This window comes from Triturus cristatus, chromosome 5_2 (assembly GCF_964204655.1).
Source record: "Triturus cristatus chromosome 5_2, aTriCri1.1, whole genome shotgun sequence".
NCBI classification, from domain to species: Eukaryota; Metazoa; Chordata; class Amphibia; order Caudata; family Salamandridae; genus Triturus; species Triturus cristatus.
Genome location: NC_140588.1, coordinates 469490132 through 469511367, shown reverse-complemented (window position 1 = coordinate 469511367; position 21236 = coordinate 469490132).

Below are 21236 nucleotides of genomic sequence, written 5' to 3'. Positions count from 1 at the left end.
CTGGGTAGCTTGCTTGCGAGCAGACAGGCTTAACTTAGGAGACAGGTATGTAAAGCATTAACAAAAACACAAATTCAGTGAATAATTAAGACTCAACATCCAATAAAAATCCAACACCAATTTATAAACTGAGGAAATCTCTATAAAATGGCACCAAAACTACAAATATCCAATGCAGGGAAACGGAGGTATGAATTTTTAAAGATTTACCACTATATAGCTCTTAGAAACTGTAGTAAATTACTTGTCAGCTATTCTCCACTGTACTGCTCTGTAGAATGTTGCATGACATCATAGAATGCCTGGGTGCCTCTCTGGGGAGATTGTCAGTTGGTCAACTCAGGCTGAGCTGTAAGGAGCTTGCTCCTGGTGGGGCTATCTTTGTACCATCTACCTTATCCTACTATCCTGACCACCTATGCTGGAACCACGTTACCAATAAAGAAGTAACCTACATGTACAGATGGACTCTGTATCATCTTTTACAACATTTTGGCGACGATTTTGAACCTACGTGTGCAGTAAGGAGAAGGGGTCGACCAAGGAACTAAAGGACTAGCATTTAAAGACTTTAAGGACTTTCACAACGTCAATTGAAAGTCGGAGATAACGCCCTGGCCAGCCCCACCAGTGTCCTGATCCATCTGGACAGCCTGCAACCTGGGCGTTTGGTCTGCTGTCACTCTTCTGTCTGCCGTCACCTGGGAGTTTTCAACAGTGTTTTGTATCTCCAGCTACACCCTCAAGCCCTGTAAGGTAGGATTCTGGGCGACAATTTCTGCTCTAGCTTAACCCTCGCTGGTCATTCAAGCTGTTTCAGCGAGCTACTTCCATTTCACAAGAAGCGGAGGCACCCTCCACGTCCTGTTTGCATTGGTATGAGGCCGGTTTTTCATCAGTCAAGGATGGCGTTGGATAGAGTCCGTCAACTAGCCCACTTGTGCAGTTTCCTTCAGTCGAGTGTGGTGCTAGAGGGACCTCGTAAACTAGCCTATTAACCTCATTTACCTCTTTTAATGATGGGACCGTTCGCTTTGGAGAGTGAAGTGATGTGCGGGGCTATGTCGGATTAGGTTGGAGCAAACTGCCGAACCAGCGCGCTGAAAAAATTAAAAGAGAGCAACTCATCGGCATACCTGAGGCAGTCCCTGGTAGTGGCAGTTATTTCGTCAGGAGGTCCGTTGCCTGCGATCCCTCGTCTTGCTCTGGTGACATCATCGAATTTTCTGTGGTGACAGTGGAGCCTACAGCGTTCTACGTTCTTCCTTGTTCCGTGGTGTCAGACGTCTGAGCGTCATCCACGTCCTCACGCGATTACGTTGTCACCGCCATCTTGAAGGTTGTTATGGTTACCCTTCCGGCATTGTGCCTCACTTCATCATCGTAACTACGAGTCCTCGGAGTCCTGTCAGTTACTGGAGTTCGCGAACTGCGTACATTTTGTTGTGAATATTGGTGCTGTTGTCAGCACGCACACAGCGATTCACACGCTTTGGGGTTCTCACGTTGATTCAAGGGGGTAGAGCCACGGAGCTCAGAAGACCTGAGGTGAGAAGTGTTTGTCAAGCCAAGTGATGTCTTTATTGCCTGAGGTGTTCGGTCTTGCTGCTGTCCACTGTGCTCTTCACAAAGTCCACGTGGAGTTGCCTGTCAAAGCGAGAGCAAGGAACATTTTTTGGAGTTATGGTGGTTGTGCGGACAGCTGGACAGACAATGCATGGACCCGCAGCTGTTATAGGCTATCCTGGCGCTCTTGTTTTTATTGGGGCTCTGCGCAAGACATTAGTATGAAATACGCATTGGGGGGTGGAGGTTTTAATGGCACTCAGTTTCTCTTTTAGGGTAACGCAGCATGTACTATTTCTTTGGGGTGGTTGTGGGTGTGTCTACTCCTTTAGTTGCCGTACATAGAGTGTACCCATTTTTTGGGAGGAGGTTGGGGAGTAGTCAATGTCTTTAGTTTTGTAGTCTCTGTATATAGGGTGTACCCATTTAGTTGGGGAGGTTGTGGGTGTAGTCAATGCCTTTAGTTTTTAGTTTTCTAGGGTGCGTGTACCCTATGGTGTACCCTATCTAGGGGAGCTTATGGGGGTAGTCAATGCCCTTAATTTCATAGTTTTTGTACATAGAGTGTACCTATTTCTTTGGGGAGGTTGTGGGGGTAGGCAATGCCTCTAGTTTCGTTTTCAGTTTTCCAGGGTTATTACTCTGTCGTGTACCCTATTTAGGGGAGGTTGCATTATTTTCCGGAGCTGTTACCCTGTGGTGTACCCTATCTAGGGGAAGTCGTGTGGTTGTTTATTTTCATTGGTTAGTACCCTGTCATGTTCTTTGGTGAAGTTTTTGGGTGGTTCCTAATGTTATCTTGGGTCTTCCTTTCATGTGGACACCATGCTCCGGTCGAAGTCTACCTGCATGGAATTTGTGGCCAAGGGTTTCACGCTTGTACAACTTTGAGTGAGAAGCTTTTTCGTTAGTGTTTAGACCTCTTTAAGTGTCAGCATGCCTTCTACCAAGGGACCTCGTGTTTCTTTTCAGAGTGTTTCCTCTCTGGAGTATATTTGTTGTTGTGGTGGCACTCTTCTTGTTATCTATAGTGCTTAGCCACTATTGTATCTCTTTGTTGGGGATGTTGTTTTCTCCCAAGGGTCTGTGTTTTACACCCACTTTTGTTTAACAGGGGTCTTACCCTGTGGTGTACCCGAGTATGGGGAGGTTGTGTGGGTGACCGCCCTTCTTTGTTGCAGTGTTTTTATCTAAGCTGCTGTGTTTTCCCTAAGGGAGGGGGATGGGGCGTGTAGTAATGTTGTTTGCGATTTTAATGTTTAACATCTTAACACATTTCTGTTCATGCCAGTGGAATTCATGATACCTCATGTAATACACCTGTGGATATGTGCACTTCATTGTTGCACCTTCTTGCTAAAGATTTATTGGGGTATCTTATTTGTCTTTACTTTTACTTCTGTTGTTCCCTAAGGAAAGAGGATGTGTAGTAAATTACTTGTCAGCTATTCTCCACTGTACTGCTCTGTAGAATGTTGCATGACATCATAGAATGCCTGGGTGCCTCTCTGGGGAGATTGTCAGTTGGTCAACTCAGGCTGAGCTGTAAGGAGCTTGCTCCTGGTGGGGCTATCTTTGTACCATCTACCTTATCCTACTATCCTGACCACCTATGCTGGAACCACGTTACCAATAAAGAAGTAACCTACATGTACAGATGGACTCTGTATCATCTTTTACAACATTTTGGCGACGATTTTGAACCTACGTGTGCAGTAAGGAGAAGGGGTCAACCAAGGAACTAAAGGACTAGCATTTAAAGACTTTAAGGACTTTAAGGACTTTCACAACGTCAATTGAAAGTCGGAGATAACGCCCTGGCCAGCCCCACCAGTGTCCTGATCCATCTGGACAGCCTGCAACCTGGGCGTTTGGTCTGCTGTCACTCTTCTGTCTGCCGTCACCTGGGAGTTTTCAACAGTGTTTTGTATCTCCAGCTACACCCTCAAGCCCTGTAAGGTAGGATTCTGGGCGACGATTTCTGCTCTAGCTTAACCCTCGCTGGTCATTCAAGCTGTTTCAGCGAGCTACTTCCATTTCACAAGAAGCGGAGGCACCCTCCACGTCCTGTTTGCATTGGTATGAGGCCGGTTTTTCATCAGTCAAGGGTGGCGTTGGATAGAGTCCGTCAACTAGCCCACTTGTGCAGTTTCCTTCAGTCGAGTGTGGTGCTAGAGGGACCTCGTAAACTAGCCTATTAACCTCATTTACCTCGTTTAATGATGGGACCGTTCGCTTTGGAGAGTGAAGTGACGTGCGGGGCTATATCGGATTAGGTTGGAGCAAACTGCCGAACCAGCGCGCTGAAAAAATGAAAAGAGAGCAACTCATCGGCGTACCTGAGGCAGTCCCTGGTAGTGGCAGTTATTTCGTCAGGAGGTCCGTTGCCTGCGATCCCTCGTCTTGCTCTGGTGACATCATCGAATTTTCTGTGGTGACAGTGGAGCCTACAGCGTTCTACGTTCTTCCTTGTTCCGTGGTGTCAGACGTCTGAGCGTCATCCACGTCCTCACGCGATTACGTTGTCACCGCCATCTTGAAGGTTGTTATGGTTACCCTTCCGGCATTGTGCCTCACTTCATCATCGTAACTACGAGTCCTCGGAGTCCTGTCAGTTACTGGAGTTCGCGAACTGCGTACATTTTGTTGTGAATCTTGGTGCTGTTGTCAGCACGCACACAGTGATTCACACGCTTTGGGGTTCTCACGTTGATTCAAGGGGGTAGAGCCACGGAGCTCAGAAGACCTGAGGTGAGAAGTGTTTGTCAAGCCAAGTGATGTCTTTATTGCCTGAGGTGTTCGGTCTTGCTGCTGTCCACTATGCTCTTCACAAAGTCCACGTGGAGTTGCCTGTCAAAGCGAGAGCAAGGAACATTTTTTGGAGTTATGGTGGTTGTGCGGACAGCTGGACAGACAATGCATGGACCCGCTGCAGTTATAGGCTATCCTGGCGCTCTTGTTTTTTTTGGGGCTCTGCGCAAGACATTAGTATGAAATACGCATTGGGGGGTGGAGGTTTTAATGGCACTCAGTTTCTCTTTTAGGGTAACGCAGCATGTACTATTTCTTTGGGGTGGTTGTGGGTGTGTCTACTCCTTTAGTTGCCGTACATAGAGTGTTCCCATTTTTTGGGGGGAGGTTGGGGGGTAGTCAATGTCTTTAGTTTTGTAGTCTCTGTATATAGGGTGTACCCATTTAGTTGGGGAGGTTGTGGTTGTAGTCAATGCCTTTAGTTTTTAGTTTTCTAGGGTGCGTGTACCCTATGGTGTACCCTATCTAGGGGAGCTTATGGGGGTAGTCAATGCCCTTAATTTCATAGTTTTTGTACATAGAGTGTACCTATTTCTTTGGGGAGGTTGTGGGGGTAGGCAATGCCTCTAGTTTCGTTTTCAGTTTTCCAGGGTTATTACTCTGTCGTGTACCCTATTTAGGGGAGGTTGCATTATTTTCCGGAGCTGTTACCCTGTGGTGTACCCTATCTAGGGGAAGTCGTGTGGTTGTTTATTTTCATTGGTTAGTACCCTGTCATGTTCTTTGGTGAAGTTTTTGGGTGGTTCCTAATGTTATCTTGGGTCTTCCTTTCATGTGGACACCATGCTCCGGTCGAAGTCTACCTGCGTGGAATTTGTGGCCAAGGGTTTCACGCTTGTACAACTTTGAGTGAGAAGCTTTTTCGTTAGTGTTTAGACCTCTTTAAGTGTCAGCATGCCTTCTACCAAGGGACCTCGTGTTTCTTTTCAGAGTGTTTCCTCTCTGGAGTATATTTGTTGTTGTGGTGGCACTCTTCTTGTTATCTAGAGTGCTTAGCCACTATTGTATCTCTTTGTTGGGGATGTTGTTTTCTCCCAAGGGTCTGTGTTTTACACCCACTTTTGTTTAACAGGGGTCTTACCCTGTGGTGTACCCGAGTATGGGGAGGTTGTGTGGGTGACCGCCCTTCTTTGTTGCAGTGTTTTTATCTAAGCTGCTGTGTTTTCCCTAAGGGAGGGGGATGGGGCGTGTAGTAATGTTGTTTGCGATTTTAATGTTTAACATCTTAACACATTTCTGTTCATGCCAGTGGAATTCATGATACCTCATGTAATACACCTGTGGATATGTGCACTTCATTGTTGCACCTTCTTGCTAAAGATTTATTGGGGTATCTTATTTGTCTTTACTTTTACTTCTGTTGTTCCCTAAGGAAAGAGGATGTGTAGTAAATTACTTGTCAGCTATTCTCCACTGTACTGCTCTGTAGAATGTTGCATGACATCATAGAATGCCTGGGTGCCTCTCTGGGGAGATTGTCAGTTGGTCAACTCAGGCTGAGCTGTAAGGAGCTTGCTCCTGGTGGGGCTATCTTTGTACCATCTACCTTATCCTACTATCCTGACCACCTATGCTGGAACCACGTTACCAATAAAGAAGTAACCTACATGTACAGATGGACTCTGTATCATCTTTTACAACATTTTGGCGACGATTTTGAACCTACGTGTGCAGTAAGGAGAAGGGGTCAACCAAGGAACTAAAGGACTAGCATTTAAAGACTTTAAGGACTTTAAGGACTTTCACAACGTCAATTGAAAGTCGGAGATAACGCCCTGGCCAGCCCCACCAGTGTCCTGATCCATCTGGACAGCCTGCAACCTGGGCGTTTGGTCTGCTGTCACTCTTCTGTCTGCCGTCACCTGGGAGTTTTCAACAGTGTTTTGTATCTCCAGCTACACCCTCAAGCCCTGTAAGGTAGGATTCTGGGCGACGATTTCTGCTCTAGCTTAACCCTCGCTGGTCATTCAAGCTGTTTCAGCGAGCTACTTCCATTTCACAAGAAGCGGAGGCACCCTCCACGTCCTGTTTGCATTGGTATGAGGCCGGTTTTTCATCAGTCAAGGGTGGCGTTGGATAGAGTCCGTCAACTAGCCCACTTGTGCAGTTTCCTTCAGTCGAGTGTGGTGCTAGAGGGACCTCGTAAACTAGCCTATTAACCTCATTTACCTCGTTTAATGATGGGACCGTTCGCTTTGGAGAGTGAAGTGACGTGCGGGGCTATATCGGATTAGGTTGGAGCAAACTGCCGAACCAGCGCGCTGAAAAAATGAAAAGAGAGCAACTCATCGGCGTACCTGAGGCAGTCCCTGGTAGTGGCAGTTATTTCGTCAGGAGGTCCGTTGCCTGCGATCCCTCGTCTTGCTCTGGTGACATCATCGAATTTTCTGTGGTGACAGTGGAGCCTACAGCGTTCTACGTTCTTCCTTGTTCCGTGGTGTCAGACGTCTGAGCGTCATCCACGTCCTCACGCGATTACGTTGTCACCGCCATCTTGAAGGTTGTTATGGTTACCCTTCCGGCATTGTGCCTCACTTCATCATCGTAACTACGAGTCCTCGGAGTCCTGTCAGTTACTGGAGTTCGCGAACTGCGTACATTTTGTTGTGAATCTTGGTGCTGTTGTCAGCACGCACACAGCGATTCACACGCTTTGGGGTTCTCACGTTGATTCAAGGGGGTAGAGCCACGGAGCTCAGAAGACCTGAGGTGAGAAGTGTTTGTCAAGCCAAGTGATGTCTTTATTGCCTGAGGTGTTCGGTCTTGCTGCTGTCCACTATGCTCTTCACAAAGTCCACGTGGAGTTGCCTGTCAAAGCGAGAGCAAGGAACATTTTTTGGAGTTATGGTGGTTGTGCGGACAGCTGGACAGACAATGCATGGACCCGCTGCTGTTATAGGCTATCCTGGCGCTCTTGTTTTTTTTGGGGCTCTGCGCAAGACATTAGTATGAAATACGCATTGGGGGGTGGAGGTTTTAATGGCACTCAGTTTCTCTTTATGGTAACGCAGCATGTACTATTTCTTTGGGGTGGTTGTGGGTGTGTCTACTCCTTTAGTTGCCGTACATAGAGTGTTCCCATTTTTTGGGGGGAGGTTGGGGGGTAGTCAATGTCTTTAGTTTTGTAGTCTCTGTATATAGGGTGTACCCATTTAGTTGGGGAGGTTGTGGTTGTAGTCAATGCCTTTAGTTTTTAGTTTTCTAGGGTGCGTGTACCCTATGGTGTACCCTATCTAGGGGAGCTTATGGGGGTAGTCAATGCCCTTAATTTCATAGTTTTTGTACATAGAGTGTACCTATTTCTTTGGGGAGGTTGTGGGGGTAGGCAATGCCTCTAGTTTCGTTTTCAGTTTTCCAGGGTTATTACTCTGTCGTGTACCCTATTTAGGGGAGGTTGCATTATTTTCCGGAGCTGTTACCCTGTGGTGTACCCTATCTAGGGGAAGTCGTGTGGTTGTTTATTTTCATTGGTTAGTACCCTGTCATGTTCTTTGGTGAAGTTTTTTGGGTGGTTCCTAATGTTATCTTGGGTCTTCCTTTCATGTGGACACCATGCTCCGGTCGAAGTCTACCTGCGTGGAATTCGTGGCCAAGGGTTTCACGCTTGTACAACTTTGAGTGAGAAGCTTTTTCGTTAGTGTTTAGACCTCTTTAAGTGTCAGCATGCCTTCTACCAAGGGACCTCGTGTTTCTTTTCAAAGTGTTTCCTCTCTGGAGTATATTTGTTGTTGTGGTGGCACTCTTCTTGTTATCTAGAGTGCTTAGCCACTATTGTATCTCTTTGTTGGGGATGTTGTTTTCTCCCAAGGGTCTGTGTTTTACACCCACTTTTGTTTAACAGGGGTCTTACCCTGTGGTGTACCCGAGTATGGGGAGGTTGTGTGGGTGACCGCCCTTCTTTGTTGCAGTGTTTTTATCTAAGCTGCTGTGTTTTCCCTAAGGGAGGGGGATGGGGCGTGTAGTAAAGTTGTTTGCGATTTTAATGTTTAACATCTTAACACATTTCTGTTCATGCCAGTGGAATTCATGATACCTCATGTAATACACCTGTGGATATGTGCACTTCATTGTTGCACCTTCTTGCTAAAGATTTATTGGGGTATCTTATTTGTCTTTACTTTTACTTCTGTTGTTCCCTAAGGAAAGAGGATGTGTAGTAAATTACTTGTCAGCTATTCTCCACTGTACTGCTCTGTAGAATGTTGCATGACATCATAGAATGCCTGGGTGCCTCTCTGGGGAGATTGTCAGTTGGTCAACTCAGGCTGAGCTGTAAGGAGCTTGCTCCTGGTGGGGCTATCTTTGTACCATCTACCTTATCCTACTATCCTGACCACCTATGCTGGAACCAAGTTACCAATAAAGAAGTAACCTACATGTACAGATGGACTCTGTATCATCTTTTACAACAGAAACCTATTGCACCACCTTGGGCCATCGTGCTTGACTGGGACAAAGTCAAAATTTCAGGCTGACCGCGATCGAGCTCTGCTCGGATACCCCTCCCGATACGCCTCATCGAGATTTTACCTTCGGACTTAGAAACTTTTCTGGAGCTTTTTTTAGCTTTGGTCCCTTGATTCTCACCAGTCCGGATTTGGTGAGGTTTCGCCGGCTTGATTTTCAAGGAGGCTCCCAGTCAAACTCTGGAAGTCAGACCTCCAGAGCTTTTCAGCGGAATGAACCAGCAGGTGAGGCCAGCTTGCGGTTGAAGGTGGCTGACTTTGCTCTCGCGGTCGAGTCGGTCCCCTTATGGAGTTTTTTTCCAAAGTTGCTCAAAACTTCTGTAACTTCTTCCCGAAGTTCCTCTTGAGGGTCCAAAGTATCCAAAACATGATCCAAGGTTCTGGAATCTCCAAGATGGTCCTAGAAAGGTTGTGACCACAAATACGGCAATGCACCTGGACAAACCCTTTACAAATCCTCTGGACACACTCCAGGCAGGGAATTCTTGGTGGTGATAGTCCAGGTGAGTTCTTTTAATCTGTAGCTTGTTGGAAGTCCACTTTGTATTCCTCTTGAAGCCACGTACATCCAAAGAGCTGTAGTTCGAGATAATGCAGCAGGCGCTGTCAGTACTATTGCAGGGCCAAATCAAGTGTCCAGCTTGCAAGGCTTCTTCTTTTAGTTTAAAAAGCAGCAGATCTGAGAGGCTACTCTCACATATTTATTCGGTGTTCTCTGGGGTCAAGCAGGAGAGCACTCCCGTTCAATGAGGTGCAGGGCAACACTCCAGAGCATGACCACTTTCTCCAAAGTGTGGCATAATCTTCTCCCAGAAAGCACTATTCCTCCAAAATTCTGTATGGCTGAAATCTCAGCAGAGGAGTAAGAACTAGTTAAACAACCTCTAGTAAGACTCATTTCCATAGCTCTCCTCCCCATACCATTTGCAAATACCTGTCTTAAGCCTGTCATCTACCTGGGTCAGAGGGGCTGGGGGGTGTATGGACCTGGCAATCTCTGCCTGTCCTATTCCTCCTTTGAAGCTCATGCTTTACGACCCCTTCCCCTGTTCTGGCATTCCTGTGTAGCAGAGCTCTCTCCAATGGATATCCTCTCTCTGGGTGAGCCACTTATCACTTCAGCAAAGCAGCCTGGCTAATCCTGCTAACTCTGACCAATCAGGGGAGAACACAGAAAGGCTGAATATTGGCTTACAGACAAGCAAGTCTTATAACGTATTCTCTGTATATTTTAGGATAAATTCAACAATAGCAAATTGTTGGATTTATCAATACCATTCTCCTAAGGCCTTGAATTGTATTATATTTAATTCCTAGCGATAGTTGTGCATTCATAAACAATTGCCATATTATCCTATGGGGCTAGGTGTCTACAATGGGAAAAATGAAATGTGCAATTTCTTTATCACCAGGGCACAGAAAACAACTTTTATAAGGGCCCTTCTCATGATGACATGACCCCCCTGCCCATCCCTGAAACACCTAGGGGAGACGCTGGGGGTACCTAAAATGCCAAAATATTAAAGTTTATCACTTTTTAAGTGCCCCTACCACCAAAGTCGAGTTTGGGCACAATTTACATTTAAATGCAGTGCTGCAACAAAGGCTGCTTCTTTTAAAATCACCTCAGGCTCTCACAAGGGCACACATGCAAGTGCAGAAAGGGCTTCTGGCCTCTAAACGACCATGCCCTCTTATATACTAGAGACTTAGAGGTGATTTTAATGCCCCTGCCATATTATCTACTAGAGACTAATAGGGTAGCTCATGCCAATTATAAGTGTACCCTGCTATACAGTGTACGCTCATGTATGTCTGTGTTTTCACTGTGTTTTCAACATAGCACTAGCACTGGTTAAACAGAGCCCAGGGGCAGTCAGAGTCAGTTATCACCAGTACCAGTCCGCAAAAAAATGGTGTGCCCAGGGCACAGGTTGACTTAGCAACACTCGCACGGGCGGCTTCTGGCCAAGTTGGTGAGTTTCTTTATGCTCATAATCACGAAGGATAACCAGGGGACACTCGGATCATTCCATCATGAAGAGGTACGGAGGACACCATTTGTGCAAACATTCAGAAACGTGAATATGATCTTCATCTCCAAGTTCTCTTGTAGGAACCCGCAGATTAGGAGCACCAGGGTTATTTGGGTGCCTCCTATGTCTTCGCACAAGCCAATCTTTTTGCAGATACAAGCAACTGATCAGCACTCACAAACTAACTCCACCTGTTCTTTCATTGATGCACCTATCTGATGTTATTTGTATTTATTCCCAAGTAATAATCTAGGAGAGATGAAGAGGGGGGGCAGGTCTATTGGAGAGGGAAATCGCTACTTCTGTCTAAAGAGGATGTGGTCTGATGGCTAGACCACCGACTTTGGAGCTGGGAAACCAAGGTTCGAGCCTCCGGTCGCATCAAAATCCTGTGATTCTGAGAAAATCACTTAAAATCCCCGTGCCTACCAAAAAATAAAATAAATGTGTCCTTGTGTAACCAGTGCTCATGTAAAGCGCTCCAGAACCTTCGGGTCGAGTTCTCGCTATATAAATCTGCAACAAAAAAAAAGAGCAAGCAGACTTTTTAAGTCAGTCGATAGACAACTCGCTAACGCGAAAGGTATAAGAGGGTCTTGTGTTTTTGTGTTTTTCTTTTTTAAATGGAAATCCCTTTATGGAAACGACTTTTAGCTAATCGTGTGTACTTTATACTGGACACATAAGCGACTTTTCCACTGCACTTTAGACACCAGTAAGTGAAACAGCGCAACATTGTACTGCAGGGATTAGCAGTCTCAGTCGATAATACATGGCCAGTACACTAAAATACAATTCTCTGTTTATTTGGAAATGTGTCTGTAGCATAATCTCGAGATCAGTTTTGAGTCAATAATTATTATTATGAGACCAAAGGACACAGAAATATCTGCCAGCAAACATGCTTATTTCCAACAAAGCATTTGTCCAATTTTTTCGATTGATTTTCTAAAACAGCTAATTTATGGTCTCCGCAATCATACTATTTAGAAGAAAAAAAGGCCTTTAAGTATACCCTCCATCCCATCCTGATACACCTAGCTGTTAATACTTAATGACATTTTTTCTACTCTATTCACACCGGGACAGCAGCGCAGCCCTGGCAAAGATGTACCTCGCAGAGCGGCCTGGTCAATATCTGACAGCCTGACCCGTCAATGGCTTCCAGATTATGTTTAATCATTTATGAACGGCCAGACAGTTTTCCTTTCTGGTTGCTGCGGTTTAGACGCTTATGAAATAATTGACCCGAAGAGTTAATTGCATGGATAGAGATTGAACAATGCACCGCTTATTACAGCAGAGCTGTGCCATTTCTTACCCTTTAGGAACACAGATGTCAGACAATTTTATAAAACCTCTCGTTTCACACAAGCCGATTCAATGGTAAATGCCTCCTCAGGTTTATATGACATTATTCGACTCCAGTGAGTGACAGCACAGCTAAAATTCAGGAGCATGGTTTAGACCTCAATGCGCCCATAAGCACACACTGAGATGCAGGCCAAATTTACAGTGGCGGATGGTGACAAAAAAACAGTGGGGCGCAACATACAATAAAACAAACATACCTGCATACATTATAGCCAGTGGCGGCTCGCCGAGGGAGTGCTGTGGGGTGGTGAGGTGGGGGAGGGGCAGGGGGGTAGTGGAGTCCGACATATGATGGACAGGAGTAAGGTAAGTAATTAAATAAATAAAAATGGTGATGCAGCGCACGGAAGGTAAATTGTTTTATGTATTTAATTACTTACCTTGCTCCTGTCCGTCGTATGTCGAACTCCACTTCCCCCCCACCCTGGCCCTCCCCGACTCACCCCGCAGCACTCCCTCGGCAAGCCGCCACTGATTATGGCATTACATTACATTAAAAATTACAAGAAAGAAAAATAAAAGTTTCATGTACCTTCTCCTGTAACACGACTTCGATGCTCTCCAGTCCCTGGCTCCAGTCTCCTCCGAGCGCAAGGTGACGTGAGACAGCCAACTACCTTATCCAATCCAGACACTGCTCTCATGTTGTGCATGTCTGGATTGGCTGGACCATGCAGCCTCAATGCTCCAAAACGCACTAGAGGCCGGTGCCTGCTCTCCAACCCAGCTGTTGGAGAGTTTGAATTGCGCTTGTCGGTTTGGCCATAGCAAGGTAGCTGGCCAAACCTACATGCGCAATTCATACTAAGGGGTCACTCCTCATTGCTGCCAAGTGACGCACTGGCCCCACCCCAACACTCCGTTTGTCAGAGAGTTCAAAATAAAATGGTAATAAAATCACTTATTACCAATTTATTTTCCACACTTTCTACAGGAGTGTGTGTGTGTGGGGGGGGGGGGCAATGCTCTTCCCCTCCCATGGAGGAACTGCCGCTGCAAATTTACTTATGGAGTAAAGGGGAGCAGGGTTTCAGGAATCCATATTTACCAGGCACACTATTACTACCCAAAATAAAATCCTGCTCATAATACCGCCCAAAGGAATATGTGTTCATATACACAGACACACTCTGCAAACACTGGCAGAAATTAAGCCATACATGTTGCAGGCCGGTTGAAACTATAGGTCAGGGTCTTCTAAGAAGTGTCTGGAGTCACTCAAGTCGAAGTAAAGTTCTCTATTTCATGTTAGGTTCTTATGTTACAGCAACAGCAAGTATGTACTGTCAGGGATCTATCCTCCCTCCAACTGTCCCCATCTCCTAGCTATTACTTCATACCACACACCAACATTATTTTTTACATCATTCACTTTCAGAATTCCAGACACCAGCTCAGACATACAAGGAATGGGGACATACAGGATAATACACATCTCCCTTTCTTATAAACAACAAAACAAAGAACAGAAAATTCCCTTGCATATAAAGAAAAGGGACAATCATTCACAATCACTCACTCTCCAACATGTCCACCTTACCCATTCACCCAAAAGCAACCTGTTAAATTCTCCAATACACACTCAGACACAGAAGGATAACAATTACAGTCACAGAAACTCAGTGACCAGCCAAGACATGTCACCAAAAAAAGACAAATCCATAGTGCACAAGACGGTTACAGGACGAGAGAAGAAAAAACAGCTCCACAAATAGTGAAAGATTAATCAAAATCACCAAGTAAAATGAGTTCCATCAATGCCATGAATAACAGTAGGTGGGAAAGTAAGCAAATGCTGGCATGTGACTGAAAAACACTGTGGGGTAAGAAGTGGTCCCTAGCACAAAGCATAGCCATTCTGCTGCAAGATGTGGGAAACTACAAGAATGGACAAAAAATGTCAGAATCCTGCATCAGCCAGTTGGAAACCACCACTTAGAAATATTAATTAGAAACTGTTGGGCTATGGGCAGAGATGAAGAGGCAGACAAGTAAGGTGGTGGGCGTGGATGACAAGTCCCAAAGAAACAGCTTTATGATGCTTGGCCTGACGAAAAACAGAGACTAGATCAACTAAAAAATTACCAGAAAAGTTATTATTTAGATTGTCTAATAGGACAAACCAGCCCCAGTGGATAAATATCACTTGTAGAGCACTAAAACCAAGCCAAACACCTGCCACTGGGTAAAAACTCAAGAATGATAATTGTAAGAAATTGGGTTGTTGGTTGACTGGGATGTTAGCCCTAGTCAAGTAGAAAACACAATCCTTGCCAGGGTGAGACACAAGCCAACCCTAAATCAACCTATGCTCAACTCTCTGCTAGCTTGGCACAGAGCAGTCAGGCTTAACTGTGTAAAACAGTTGTGTAAGGCTGTGTAAGTAGTTGTGCAACACTACCAGCAGTAATACAGTGAAAACGCCACACAAATATTATCCTACACCAAGTTAGAACAATAGAGCTTTCTTTAATAAAAAAACAAGACCAAAATTTCAAAATCCAATCAGTAGAACAGGAGATATGCAATTTTAAAAATGTTAATGAAAGTGCCAAAAAGCAAATGTGCCAACTGTGGATATCTGGTCATGCTGGACTGGGTCAAAGTCATAAGTTCAGGCCAACTACAATGAAGTGCAGGTCGGCTACAGTGACCAAATTAGTACAGCTGAAGGTTACCTTCTCAAATCGGCACCAAGAGTCCCGTTCACTTTGGAGGGGGACATGAGGAGCAGGGAAAACATTGGAGGAGGCTGCCAGAGTAGTACGCAGAGCAGGCGATCAATGTAACCTAAACATCCTCTAGTTGTCGCAGATGGGCTTGCTGGAGCTTCGTGTTAGTGGTCCCTGAGAGCAGTCGATGCTGGGGTGCGAAGAGGCGGCTGCCAGAACTTCGCTTTGAATGGCTGTGCGTGCGGCGCAGTGTTGATGTGAACGGGCATGTTTGCGGTTGCAAAGAGCCCAAAAACTTCAATTGAGCTCTCTGAGGCCACACCAAGGCTCCAGGACCTGAGGAGAGCCACTTGGGGGTCAGGAACTCACTTCAGCTGGGTCCAGGTGCAGGATGTTGGTGAGCCTGAGGCTCAAATCAGGAGCCAGCAGACCAGCCCTTGCAATCACTCTGGTAGCCTGCGTTCAAGATGAAGTTGCAGGTCCAGTTCTCCTTTTCCAGGCAAGAGGACAGCAGGGCCGCAGGCTAGCAGTCCTTTAAGCAGCACAGCAGTCCTTCCTGGCAGAGTCCACTGGTCCAGAAGTGTACTGAAGAGTTGGTGTCTGTGGTCCAGTATTTATACCCAATTGTGCTTTTGAAGTGGGAAGAATCGTCTAGGTGTAGGCCTTTGAAATGTACAAGTGCCCTGCCTTCCTGACCCTGGCTCCATACCAACTATAGAGGGTATGCAGCCCTTTATATGGAGACAGGACACACTCTATTACAGTGCAAGTGGGGTTGAGTCCAGCTTCTCTCTCCCATCCTTCCAGTGATGGCCATTCCAGTCACACCTAAGCTCCCTATTGTGTTTGGTTGTCGAGGAGAAATACACAAAGCCCAACTATTAACTACACCCAGTCATGTGACCCAGAGACAGTCTGGAGGCGCCAAATGACTAAGGCAGGAAAAATGCCAACCTTCTTAAAGTGGCATTTTAAAAATTGCTATTTATCATCTGACTTCACAATAAATTAGGATTTAGCATTTCATTTCCAAAGACAGCAAACATGATCTGGCTAACTCTTCTCTTTTGGAAATTGCGCTTATTACATGTAATACGGTAACTCCAATGCTATCCAATGGGAGAAGCAGGCCTTGCAGTAGTGAAAAACGAATTTAAGAGTTTTTCACTACCAGGACATGTAAAACTTAAAAGTACATGTCCTACCTTTTAAATACACCAAACCCTGCCCTTTGAGCTGTCCAGGGCCTACCTTAGGGGTGACTTATGTGTATTAAGTTTGGGCCTGGCAAAAGGTTCAATTTGCCAAGTTGAAATGGCAGTTTCAGACTCCAATCACACAGGCTGCAATAGCAGGCCTGAGACATGTTTTAAAGTGGAACTTAGATGAGTGGTAAAATCAGCGCTGCGGGCCCCTAGTAGTATTTAATTTACAGGCCCTGGGCATAGGTTATGCCACTTTACTGGGGTCCTACAAGTAAAATAAATATTGCAATTGGGTATAAGCCAATTCTACCATGTTTAAAGGAGAGAGCACAAGCACGTTAGCACTGGTTAGTAGTGCTAAAGTGCGCAGGGTCCTAAAAGCCAACAAAAACAGGTTCAGAAAATAAAAGGGTGAAGGCAAAACGTTTGGGGATGACCCTGCAGAAACGGCCAAGTCCAACAATAATGATGAAGCTGATGATATTCATAGACACGCTAATTATGCTAGAAGCTGCAAAGGGGTAAAAAACGATTGGTTAGAAATCTACACAGAGTGATTGCAAGTGGATGAGACTATTTGCAAGCCTTCTTTCCATCACCCATTGTGTTTTATTTTGAACATTTCTCACCATTTTAATCAAAGTTGCTAACAGTTGCATGATTATCTTGGGTAGGGTGAAGGGGAAGACAGGGATAAACCTTTATGATTACTGAGACAATGAATGGCACATATACACTCATGAAAAATGTATATTAATGAGGATTATAAAAATAGAAAGTACTTTTATACCCCAGAACTCTTTCAACCATGACCAGATTCTCCACCCATCTAGTCTGGTCATCCTTAATTTGTGTAATTCGTTCATACTTTCCCTGATGATATCTATTTGCCCATGAACGCTAAAAGACACGTTTACATAAGAAAAGCATTTTATCCCATAGTGACACACACCACCCTTGGCAGCCAGGACCAAATCCAGAGCCAAATGATCTTGCATGATAGAATTTCTTTGATCATCTAGCTAGTTTGGAATGAGTCCTACAGCTATGGTGTGGCATTCACTACCTTTTATCAAGTCTTTGCAACCGTTTTAATCTCGCCGATGGTAATACCCCTCCCCTTCATCAAGAAGAGGAAAGTGAAACATCTTGCAGTCAGTCCCTGACATCCATCTAGCCAACACGAGCGATTAAAGTCATGTAGACGGAGTGTAGTGTGCAGCACGTACTACAAATGTTAGGCAGCAGGATGAGAACCAACCAGTCGATAACTAAGCGTAAGCTTTATTGCCACAGACATAGAATGTTCCAGGTTGTTTCTGCAATTAACTTTGGGCTTATTAAACACTGTACGACAGTCTGCAATAGGCAGCAATTGGAGCACTGGTGTCTGGCAGGGCCTGTATAAATACAGAACACTCAGTCTGCTGCTTTCATTCCAGGGTTCGCACTACAGTCCTTGTAGAATAAGCAAGACGGACAGCCTGGAGGTAGGACACTCTGATCAGAATAACGAAAAAGCCCTAGTAGTTACAAGGGATGGATCAGAGACAATGTCACACTCATTAGGAAAGAGCCAGTATATACATCATTCCTCTTTGCCGAGCGGTACAGCATTCAACGGCACACCTCTGAGAACATCCACATGTAAACAAAAAGAGAAAGTTTGAGATATAGGCGGTACTGCCCACCAAGCGTATAAAGGCATTCTACCGGGTGATAGAGGGTTGATTCTGTGGAGGGAGAGCAGGTAGCGGGGTGAGATTCACTTCATCGCATCTCACTTTGATGCAGTACTAAACTGCTGTGTAGCCCAAACACCAAGACATGCGGCAAACAGAGCTGGCCAGACCCCTCACAAGGTCCAGTAGCGTGAGGTCTGCCAATTGAGGTGGATCGGGCTGGTAGCAGTGAGAAGGAGGAGCTGCGTCCTGAAGAGGACGGGTTTGTGGGGGTGCAGCTTGGGAGTGAATGGATTCAGTGGATCAGGGCAGGAGCGGAAGTTGGGGTGGCAGTGTTGGACCCAAGAGGTGCAGAAACGCTGTAGTCTGGTAGTTCTGCTGTCCTCTTGTGGATCCAGGGAGGAATTCCATGGCCCTTCTTAGCAGTATTTGTAGTAAGGAGGACTTGATATAGACACTTCCACCTAGACTTTCCCTGATGTCCTTGGATGTAAACGCACTTTACAGGTTGTGGCTTCGGTCGGGCGGTCCGCCAAGGTTGCAGAGGCAGAACCTGGGAACGGAAGCTGCAGAGACAGCAAACCAGTTACCTACAGTCCTACAAGATTATAAAAGCAGGTGAACACTTGTGCATTAGAAGGAAGTAGTATGGGGCAGCCCATTATCGCATCGTAGGGATTTCATTTTATTTTCCGTGAGGCTGTGGTTTAGAGAGATAGAAGTGGCATAGGTATTGTCACTTGACATGGGTCTCAAAACAGATATAGCTAATTTATTTTTCAAAGTTTCATTATATGGCTTCATCTTGCTGGACAGGTCGGGATGCTGTATAATTGTTGAAGCCTTGCATCGCTTCTGTACTCCAGTTGAAACTATCACTCCACAGCAGCAAAGGCACTCCAAACCTAAGTATGAAGTCCTTGAGCAACCTGTTGCCTATGTGATAACATCTGCCCAAACACAGAGGTTCGCTTCATTCACACAGTTCATACACACAATTGCAAGAACATTTGGGCACTTGAACAAAGTTCATTTGGAGATGGACAAAGGCGCACTTTGCATGTTCTCCATGCAGGCTGCATTACAGCCTGCATGGAGAACATGCCCAGGCCACCATTCCCCATCTGAGCGCCGAACCAGGTCACTCAGACCAATCACAATGCTGCATTGCAGCATTGTGGTTGGTCAGGGGAGCCTGGCTGCTTCCTCTTCTGGCTGGAGTGAGGGACGACGTAGAGGGATGATGTGGAGAGAACGAGGAGGTAAGTTTTCTTTTTTTATCTTCATGCCCCCCAACCACCCCGATCCATGCCAGCCACTATTGTATTTCAGAGTCTGTAGACAGGTTAGCTTTCTAAGTGATCCAGTCTGCAAACATATTACCCTTAGACATGTCATTTTGCGAAGAGTGATCAGAGGTACAGTTAACAATACCTACTTTACATGGTAACATGAGAGCATACAGCAAGTTTTTTTTCGTAAGCAGCATTTGAACGGGTGTCCCAGCAAAAGCAGGGAACACCTATGGTGGCGAAGTAGGCTAAAGAACGATGATCGATTCAACCCAGATCGGTGACTGGGGATGAGTGTCTGAAAAGTTTCAGCGCTCCGTCCATCATCTCCTTGTGTTTGCTATGTTTGCCCCAAGTTGGCAGGGTATGCCTGGACATTGGTCCCTTGCTCACTTTGCCACTGGATTCAAGCTAGCCTGGCTGATAAGGGGTGTTACCCTGAAACCAATCCCAGGATGCTTGTTTCCAGTCCAGGGAAGACATGGCTTGGCAGTTCGGTTTGAACTGTTCCCATGAGGCCCAGGGTCAAGACTGATTTGCATATAGCTGGGTCTGAACTGTGATGGCGAAGTGAGCTAAAGAACAATCATGGATTCAACCCCGATCTGTGACTGGGGGTGAGTGACTGGGGGTGAGTGTCTGTAAAGTTTCAGCGCTCCGTCCATCATCTCCTTGTGTTTGCTTTGTTAACCCCTTTGGAAATATCCTAAGGCCATATCAGTGACACATTTGACAAATTGTGTAAAATATTGCAAACATTGTTATTAACACTGTGTCTTTTCTGCATTGTTTATTTTTCGGAGATTATTCATGTCATCCATGGTTCAATACCATTTTGTATATAGCAATGAAACAACCGTGATTATTTTCATGTATATATGTAAAACTAAAAAATGAACTTTTTTCTTCATTCAAAACTATTAAAGAATTGTTATAAAAATAGCTTTTATAATTAGTCATGCTTTCAAGAGTTATGCTGGCTATGTTTGCTGTAATTAGGACATCATTACTGTTTCCTAAATCTTTGCTCTTTTCACTCTAACCCCTTTTTGCTTCCATAAAAGAAAGAAAATCATGTTAGACACCAAATCCATATTTAACAAGCATTGGAAATGCAATAGGTCTCGCATTTGTTGGAGCTGGAGCTATTGGTATTGTAAATGGCAATGTTTTGTACTTTGAAAAAGGTCTTGTGTTTGTTGGAGCTATTCACATTGTAAATGGCAATGTTTTTTATTTATCCTTAGGGTTCTATATAGCACAAACTTAACAGCCTCGGTTGTGAATTTCGATTCATCAAAGTTTTGTGAGCCCTGAAATTTGCACAAGTAAAGTGCTAACAGTATAAATATGGGCACTGTTTAATAAACGAAGCCACTGCAATACAAGAGCAAAGGTGACCGAGTGACTGCTTCTGGGTTTACGGAGTTGCTTACACTCACTGCCCGTTAAAGCTAGCTAGCCCGCAACTATGAGTTTATCAAACTTAATGCTATGTTTTCTTATGTTATGTTATGCTATGCTATGTTTTGTTATGCTATGCTATGTTTTGTGTATGCTATGCTATGTTTTGTTATGCTATGCTATGTTTTGTTATGCTATGCTATGCTATGTTATGCTATGCTTTGTTTTGTTATGCTATGCTTTGTTTTGTTAGGCTATGCTATGTTTTGTTGTGTTTTGTTATGCTATGTTTTGTTTTGCTATGCTATGTTTTGTTATGTTCTGTTATCCTATGCTATGTTTTGTTGTGTTTTGTTATGCTATGTTTTGTTTAGCTATGCTTTGTTATGCTATGCTATGTTTCGTTGTGTTTTGTTATGCTATGTTTTGTTATGCTATGTTTTGTTATGCTATGCGTCGTTATGCTATGCGTCGTTATGCTATGCGTCGTTATGCTATGCTATGTTTTGTTATGCTATGCTAGGTTTAGTTATGCTATGCTACGTTTTGTTGTGTTTTGTTATGTTATTCTTTGTTATGCTATGCTATGTTTTGTGATGCTATGCTATGTTTTGTTGATTTTTGTTATGCTATGCTTTGTTTTGTTATACTATGTTTTGTTATGCTATGTTTTGTTGTGTTTGGTTATGCTATGCTTTGTTATGCTATGCTGTGATTTGTTGTGTTGT